Source organism: Trachypithecus francoisi, unplaced genomic scaffold (assembly GCF_009764315.1).
Source record: "Trachypithecus francoisi isolate TF-2019V2 unplaced genomic scaffold, Tfra_2.0 Lachesis_group1, whole genome shotgun sequence".
Taxonomy (NCBI): Eukaryota; Metazoa; Chordata; class Mammalia; order Primates; family Cercopithecidae; genus Trachypithecus; species Trachypithecus francoisi.
The window spans coordinates 67243008-67252490 of record NW_022681454.1 but is presented as its reverse complement, the minus strand read 5'-3'; the positions used below and the strand labels follow the sequence as shown (position 1 = coordinate 67252490).

Here is a 9483-nt window from a genome sequence, read left to right as displayed (position 1 = left end):
AAGGCGCATGGACATGACATTTCAGAACAATAATGATAAAGAGAAGATGTTATTAGTTTCTAGAAAGAGAGAGACAAACATAACAAAATAAAGCAGGAAATGTGGAAAGAGTCAGAATCAGTATCATTTTACAGCAGACTGGAAAATAGACCACAATGGAGCAATGTCTTCAAAATGCAGGAAAAAAAAAGTAGTTTCAACCTTGACTCTTTCATCCAGCTGAATTATCAACATGTATGAAGATTGAATTCATTTATATTCTTAGTATTGCTCATTCAACCTTTTTTAGGAAGGTGCCGGTTGATATGCTGTATCAAAACATGAGTGTAAATCAAGAAGTAACAACACATTGGATTCAGAAAATGTATGTGCAACCTTGAGATAAAAGAGAACAGAATTCTCAGAATATGGTCAAAGATAATCCCAAGATGAGATATGTACCTCAGGCATGGAGTTCAACCAACCAGTCCTAATTGAACAGATCAGAGGCTGTTGGAGATATTTCTATAAAAAGATAAAATTGATGGGATGCCTGATACATTTTAATGCAAGGCGAAACATCTAAGACCATTGGCATATAATATGGGGTTCTTTTAGTGATAAGTAGAAAGAACCAGACAATTATGCAGGAAAAACAATGTTTTAAGGAAATGACAAGCAATCATAAGATACATCTTCACTCACCTATCAATAATATTCACATGGTATTAATAATGTTAATAGTTAATGTAGATGCAATAAAACTTTTGATAAGTAGAGCGATGGACAGATGGGAATGAATGGCTGTAGAGGGAAATGAAAGAAAATCAAGTTCTTATTTTTATTATTGCAAATTCAACAGATAATAAATACAATTTTAAGAAATAGAGGTGCTAACATATGTACATAGTATTTAGGGATATAGTGTTACACGCACAGATAATCAGCTAAAATGTTTGAAATTATTGATTTTGGATATTTCATTCAAAGTTAGGGACAATTAATCACTGTCTCAGAAACCATATAGAATTGTGTGATTCTTATATGCATGCATAACATTGATAAAAGTAAAACTAAAACAAAAAATAATACGGTGTGTTTTTTAATATTTTGTAATTGCTTAACATATTATATGTAACGTTCTTCAATTTGGTTTCTATATCTCAGCGTTGTATTTCCAGCTTCTATACATGTGAATAAATGTGTATATCTTTTGGTTATTTGTGTAGCTTTACACTATTCTGATCATATGAATTAATGCACAATTTAATGATTTTTTTTTAACTGTTGAATTGAAGTATTGTAAATAGGGACATTTTAATCTTAACTAAATATTGTCAAGTTGTTTCCTAAACTGCTCATAAACCTTTCAACAGAAATATCTCAAGTTTGGCAAGAGATGAATATTGTTGCCCTTCGCCTCCCAAAGTAGGAAGTAGTTCAGCTTTGACAAATGTTTCTCAGTAAACTTTTCATTTACTTTATTGTTAAATTTTGGTAGTGTCTTTTCTCTAAGGAGTATATGGGATTTCATCTTTTTTTCTATGCCACAATAAATGCAGGAGGACAGTGAAGCAAAGTCAATATTTTGTAGAAAAATGATTGTAATTCAAAAATGTTATTCTTAGCAAACATATTGTTCATATGTGTAGAAAACATCCAGAGTCATGTATAACTTCAAAAGAACAAAACCCTAATATATTTTCCTTTAAAAATTTCTGGAAGAATTGTTTTGTACCACAAAGAGATGAACAAAATATCAACTAAGGAGCGCTATTCAACAAGTAAAAACTAATATAAATGTAGGAAAGCTCTAACTTATGTGAGGAGGGATAGGATGTTAGTGGAAATAAACAACTGTTGTAATTATAACTCCAAAATGGAATGTTTAAGTCTAAACAATCTGGAAAGACAAATTTACTTCTTTATGAAATTTGTAACCTGAAGATACATTAAATATGGGCTAAGAAAAATGCTAGGAAAGTAAGATAAGGAAAAGGAATAAAAGAGTCTAAAACTAAAGAGTTTAATTTTAATATTAATGTAACTCATCTTTTCTAAATGAACATGTCAAAATGTTTAAGTAGTTGAATTGAAATCAGGACCCTATTTTTAAAATTACAGAAGGAAATAAGGCAGCAAAACAAAAGATATAAGAAAAGGGAATCAAAAAAGCATAAAATCAAACTATACATTGGACCAAATACAATGTTATGGAAATAAATATAAACGATTATATTCCTTGATTAAAAGTTAAGATACTCATGTCCTTTGCAGTGACATGAATGAAGCTGGAAGCCATCATTCTCAGCAAGTTAACACAAGAACAGAAAACCGAATACCGCATGTTCTCACTCATAAGTGGGAGCTGAAGAATGAGAACACATGGACACAGGGAGGGGAACATCATACACCGGGGCCTGTGGTGGGGTTGGGGGCAAGGGGAGAGAGAGCATGAGGACAAAGACCTAATGCATACAGGTCTTAAGAACTAGATGATGGGTTGACAGGTGCAGCAAACCACCATGGCACATGTATACCTATGTAACTAATCTGCGCTTTCTGCACATGTATCCCAGAACTTAAAAAAAAAAAAAAGTTAAGAAACTCAAGCTGAGTAACAGGGAAATGCTATTTAGTATTGTTGGTTCGTGCATGATCTCACCCAGAAAACGACCTTTCAAACAAAACCTGATGGTTAAAAGAAATTTTTTTTTAACGATTTAGATAATATTTGAAGGGATGGAGAGGAAACTACATGAATATGTCAACAGTGAGATAAAATGAAATATCCTTTGACTTCTCTGTTTGTAGAGTTTCTTCTCATTTTTCAATGATCTGCTCAAATATCACTTCTTATTTAAGTATTTACCAATAGGCCACACTCTTAAAGACTGAATTGTCAGGAGCAGGGGAGATGTTCATCAAAGGGTACAAGGTTTCAGTTACACAGGATAAATAAGTTTGGCATTGAGATTATAGTTAATAATAATGTATTATATACTTGGAAATTGCTATGAGAGTACGTCTTAAATGTTCTCCCCACAAAAAAATAGGAAACATGTGCTGAGGGTTATGTTAATTAGCTTTATTTAACCATTGCACAATGTATACATATCCAAACATCATATTGTACACCATGAATATATACAATTTTTATTTGTCAATTATACCTTAATAAAAAAAATGAATGAATGACTCTCTACTCTTACATATTTTTATTACTTCCAAGGGAACAGTTGGACTTGGTGATTCCAATGATCTTCCTTTACCTCATGAAGTCTTTAGTGGCAGAAAGCATATTCTAGTCTTATTTGTCGACAGTGTCATTTCTAGAATAATCTGAAATGTGTTATGTATTCAAATCATACTTATGAATTGACCTAAAATGATTTTAATATTATCTGTCTCACAATTCATAAGCAGGCAACTTTTCATAAATTATCACACTTTGTAATTTTGTTACAACCACTACATATTAGAATTGTGACTATTTCATGAATCCTTGAATGTGTTAAGAATATTTTCAAGGTCTAAGATCATCATATATTAGCTTGCAAAACACTGAGAATAAAATGGTGATGTTTAAGTATTTTTGCACTTAGAAGACATACATATTTTTAGTCTAGCAACACAAAAATATATCAAAATAATACATTTATTTATTTATTTATATAAATACAAACATTAATGCATTTTTCCCCATTTTCTGCTCTTTTCCACATTCTTACTAAACATTACTTAACAGGTTCTATTTTAGAACAGTAGAAAAATTGGGAAAGAAGACATAATTTGAGATAAACTGCTTCATATTTTTAGCATTACCTTAAGGAAATCATGGAAGTCGCTATAATATCAACCACTAAATTTGAATCTAGGTTTATGTTGAGTTTTTCTCTTGAGTGGAATAATTTTTTTCTTCTAGCTTAACGAAAAGTTTTGATGGTATCCTAGGTGTCGATTTCATTTAGAAGTCTAAATTAGGGCCGGGCGCGCTGGCTCAAGCCTGTAATCCCAGCACTTTGGGAGGCCGAGGCGGGCGGATCACGAGGTCAGGAGATCGAGACCATCCTGGCTAACACGGTGAAACCCCGTTTCTACTAAAAATACAAGGAAATTAGCCGGGCGTGGTGGCGGGCGCCTGTAGTCCCAGCTACTCAGAGGCTGAGGCAGGAGAATGGCGTTAACCTGGGGTATGGAGCTTGCAGCGAGCCGAGATCGCGCCACTGCACTCCAGCCTGGGGCACAGAGCAAGACTCCGTCTCAAAAAAAAAAAAAAAAAAAAGAAGTCTAAATTAAAAAACAAAACACAAACCTTGTTTTAGTTATAAGTCATTCAAATCAGTTTCACTATTTTACTTAAGTAAAAAGCGTCTTTTAGTTAACACATATTAGAGAGACATACGTTAAATTTCTAATAAAACTGTATACCTGTTTTATATATATATATATATATGTATAATTGGTATTCAAATTTGCACACAACTACTGCTAAAATTGCTATAATTGTGTTTGCAAGTAAAACTGTATACCTGTTATATATATATATATATATATATATATATGTATAATTGGTATTCAAATTTGCACACAACTACTGGTAAAATTGCTATAATTGTGTTTGCAAGTGTGGCTGAAAAAGCTCAATGCCTAATGAAGCGCCATTTTCGCAATTTTTACAATTCTTTCCTATCGCTTTTTATAGAACTGAATTGTTTTATTGTTTTCTAGTTAGTTTCAGCTTCCACCTTATAGTCCGGCGTGCTCACATCTTTCCTAGCTTCGAAACTGCTAATTAGTGAAGACAAATCTATTTACTCCAGTTCTTTTTCAGGTGTTTAGGTGTTCTCAGTTGTGTGAATTTTGCTTTGAGTTCTATCGCACTTTCTTTGTATCCTTTCTGTCTGTGTACAGTTCACAGATCTGAAATAAGGAACTCTATTGAAAGACACTTTAGGTGCCCACAGATTACATTGGAACACAATAGTATTTCAAGTCATGGATCTTTTAGGAACTGAGTGTCTATAATTTGGTTTGCAGTGGAAGGAAACTATTCATTGTTCAATATTCATTGACCTAAAGCATATAAATTAATGGCAGTATTACTGCTAAACAGAATGCCTACCAAGCTCTATAGAACACACACATAAAATCTTTAATGCAAAATCTGTATTTGTGAATGAATTGATGAAGATATCTGTGGCCAGCTTGTGAAACTGGGAAAGATTTGTTTGTTTCTGCTGTCCTCTGCTTCTCTGTGGTAAGAACGCCTGCTTGAAACAAAAATGTGTTCAGTTAACGACTCAAATACTGTGGAAGTTCTGTTGGAATTTACATTGACTAAGAATGTTGCTGGGAAACCACTCATTCTAAAAGAAAATTGTGTCTAATTGCATACTTTTCCCCAACCTTTATATTATGTTGCTTTAAAAGTCACTTCTTTAATTATTTGCAAATAAATTATTATGAAAATTGTAATATCACTTATACTATTGACATATGTAGGACAGCATAATTATATTGTTATAAGCATCATTGATAGTACACTGTTCCCAAACCTCACTGATTCTTCTCTTTTCTCATTTAGTGCCTTATATAGAGAGGATATAATCTGATAAATTCCTAGACAGGCAATTAGTGACCTACTGTTCTTTCTATCATATGGAAAAGTTAACACAACCTTGTTCTATAGACCAATTGCCCCCCAGTTTTTTGATAACACACTCTATCACTGAAATATTTTGGACAAATATTTCAACACAAGTTTATTTATTTATGAAGTATGTAATTCTGTTCTTTACTAATGGATTACATACATTGTAAACTATCACAAAATACAGATGAGTTAATAATTATTGGAAATTATTTTAATTAATTAACATGTGCAATTATACTTCAAATGATCATTTTGATGACTTAGAAAAATCTTGCTTACCTCTTGTACTTTCAGTTTAGACTGTCATCACTTTTTTCTTATAGTGTGGCCTACAAAAATAATGAATTTGGTTAATAAATATCAGTACTGCAATTTTTTGATGGTTGCTTATATGTGGATTATTAATCTTATATTATCTTTAATACATGTTTATTTGACAGAAATATTTGTAAGCAACTCATATGGTTTGTGAGTATGGTCAATTAAAACTATAAATCATAGTGTGTAAGTCCACTCAACTATGCATATGCAAACTTCAAGAAGTCACCAAATGCTTAGGAAAATAAAAGATTAAGTATGACACTGTCAGTTTCCCCAGGATGTGGAGCTTCTACACTTTACACAGGACACATTGCATGCCATCTGTGGCATGTGACCACTCAAAAAGGGGCTAAGCAGAGGACCAATTTCTGTATATTCAAAGCCTCCAAAGAATTTATAAATAGCCTCCTTAGACCAGTTGTCTTCTAACTGGGGTATACATACCCTGGGGTTATAAGATAAAAGCACAGATGGTTTTAAGGAAATTAATTTTCCAATCCTCACTTCTGTGTATATTCCAAGACTGATAATGTTTCTGAGTCAAGCAACTCCTTTCCTATCTTCTCTTTCTCAATTAAGATTATTCTCACTTTATACCAAAAAGGAATACTACTTAACTATTCTATGGCTAATTACTTTGTATTTTGCCAAGCTGTAAATTTTTCCGTTGTTTTACACACGTATCCACACAATCATACACAGATGCACACAGGATAAACTAGATATTGATGTCAGAATTGGGAAAATGAATAATTCTGATGACTAGAAAACAAATGCTTTTTCAGGTGTTTTTTAAATCACACTTTTCAACAAAATTGAAGGAGAACCAAATTTAGTGATTTAATAATCTTATCAGAGACAGCTCATTAAATATATTTTAATGGGAAATCAGCATAGATTTTTGGTACAAAACTCAGGGTTTAAGGATTTGGTTACATGCTTATAACAAATACTTTTGTTCTATTTACTTATATGAATATAGTTTCTTCATGCTCAGACCTATTTTTTCGTAAAGAAATGGAATGGATGTTGAACTCTGCACTGTTCTCATGATAAATAAAATTCATCTATCGAAACATGATAGAAGCTCTTTGATCAACTGTATGTTACTTGTATATGTAATAGGAAAGACATGTCAAGCTAGAATAACTTTTTAAAAACTCTTTAGTTTTTACTATCTTATGCTCCTAGGAAATTTTAAAACATGATTTTAAGTTTAAACACACATTTTATATCAGAGAAACAATGAAAGAGTTTAAACAAAATATTTAAGTGTATTATATACAGTCAAATAAAATCCTGTGGAGGAATTGGCATGTAATTTTAATCTAAAGACAGAAATAAACATATGCAACTTATGTATTTCTTTTAAATCTGTTGTGCTGTGTATCGAGTCATTGATATTTAGACCCATTCATGTAATTAAAGGACTGACATAATATGTCCATTTTTAAATAGTAGTATTTAAAAGAAGCAAAATTTCAATGTTTTAGCTACTTTAAACTGTTACAATTTAATCATCAACCTGGAAACTTTTTGAGAACACTTACTTTATTCTAAATTTTATGGTTTTAGAATACATGCTTTTAAAAATCACTGCTTTAGATTAACATCATTAAAATATCCATCTATATTAGAATTTACTAATGATAAGGTGAAATCATATTTTAAACATTACATAATAGTGTACCCGTATATTGTAATGGAGAGAGAGAGAGAGAGAGAGAGAGAGAGAGAGAGATAGCGTGTATGAACGAATATGAGAGAATGACAAAAGATGGAAAACTCATAGTTATTTTACTGGAATAGGTTTAATTACTGGTATTCTTGAATGCAATCAACAGTAACTCTGTCTTGTGTTTTCTAGATTAGAAGAATTGCTGCTACTTAATGTATCATGTGTTTGAGAATAGATTTCTATGTCAAAGTAAAGTTTTTAAAGTATAATTGCTTTATTATAATTTCTATTACTGCTGCTATTACTATGATGAATTATGTTTAGGACACAGGGAATTTAACCAGTTTTTTCATGGGTCATTATACAGCACTGTCCGTTGGTCACATTTGTAAGGCCATATGCGATTTTAACATCCTTTCTGGACTTAAAACTATTACGTTATCTGGAAAGAATATTATTATATATTTAAAAATTCTGCTTTCATTGATGCTTCTAAATAGTTTCAGATACCAACTTGCTGTTTTCATAACATCTCTGCTTTAAATTAAAAGAAAAGACTTCTCAACTTAAGTTCTCTTTGCTTATAATTGGTAAGAAACAAAGTTTTTCAATAAACAAAAATTACACAGATGAATACTCATATTGCATTTTAGAATGAAGACATAATGTAACAGCATTATTCACTTAGGGAACACAGAAAAAATAAGTGATTAAAATAATCATATTATCCAAATGTCATGATCTACATTGATTTACTCTATGAAAGGATAGGAAATCAGAAAATATAAAAATCAATTGAAAAGTTATTACATTAATAAAAGTAAGATATTTCTATTATACTTTGCCCCAATGATGTACAAAATATTTTTTATAATAATAATGACTTTTATGGTTATATTATAATAGAAATATTAAAATAAGAGCAACAGTGTCTATATTGTATATTTTATGTTTTCTTTGTACCACTTATTTTGTATATGCTGTTCTTTTTAATATTTATAATGTTTTGACTGCACTTTCTTTGTGCTACTTACTTATGTCTAATGTGTGTGCATATCTCTGACTGTATTTTCTCTCTTTTTTGTTTGTTTGTTCCTGGTCACACAAATGGACTACATTTTCCATGCATTTTTAGTGATGTGTGGCCTCACCGCTTAAATCCAGTTTATTGAATACGAAGTGATCTGCTCCTCTTCCTGGACCGCACAATAAACACCCTCCAAAGTTCCCAGCCATATTCTTCCCATCATTTGGCTGAAAAGGGAAGAATTCAAGGTCATAGAGTGGGGGAAGCTACAATTTGCAAGAATCCTGGAAGCCCAGATTACCCTGTGAAGCAGCATCCCCATGAGGTTCTGTTTCTTCTGTGATGTAAGCAAGAAACAATGAATTATGCAAATCCAGTGAGATTTAGTCATCTCTGTGTTAAATCAGTTAGCTACTCTGGCTCATACATCCTGTTCTGGCTGCTTTTGACTCATAGTTTGGTTAAGATGAGGTTATCTAAGGTGTTCATCATTTCAAACCATCCTTCTTACTATTGCCAAGATAATTTTTATGTCAAACAGCCATTTAATGTCAGCTTATTTCTACATTATTCCTATCTTTCACAGTCTTAATATAGTTCACATTATGACCCTAACTCCATTTTTTAAATTTTTATTATTTATCTATCAATTTTTGAGATAGTCTCACTGTATTATCCAGGCTGGAGTCCAATGGTGTGATCTTGGCTCACTGCATCCTCGGCTTCCTGAGTTTAAGTTATTCTCCTGCCTCAGCCTCCTGAGTAGCTGGGATTACAGGCGCCCACCATCAGGCCAGGTTAATTTTTGTATTTTTGTAGAGA

At 31.9% G+C, this 9483-nt stretch overlaps 1 long non-coding RNA gene across 1 annotated transcript; it reads right to left on the bottom strand.

Annotated features, from left to right (window-relative positions):
- Nucleotides 1–3152: 3152 nt before the first annotated feature.
- LOC117086377 lies at nucleotides 3153–8950 on the bottom strand. Its single transcript, XR_004438310.1, has 4 exons — nucleotides 8786–8950; nucleotides 5915–5964; nucleotides 4798–4902; nucleotides 3153–3321 (listed from the first exon to the last, which is right to left on the bottom strand). It is a non-coding gene; the product is annotated as an uncharacterized LOC117086377 (long non-coding RNA).
- Nucleotides 8951–9483: the final 533 nt, after the last annotated feature.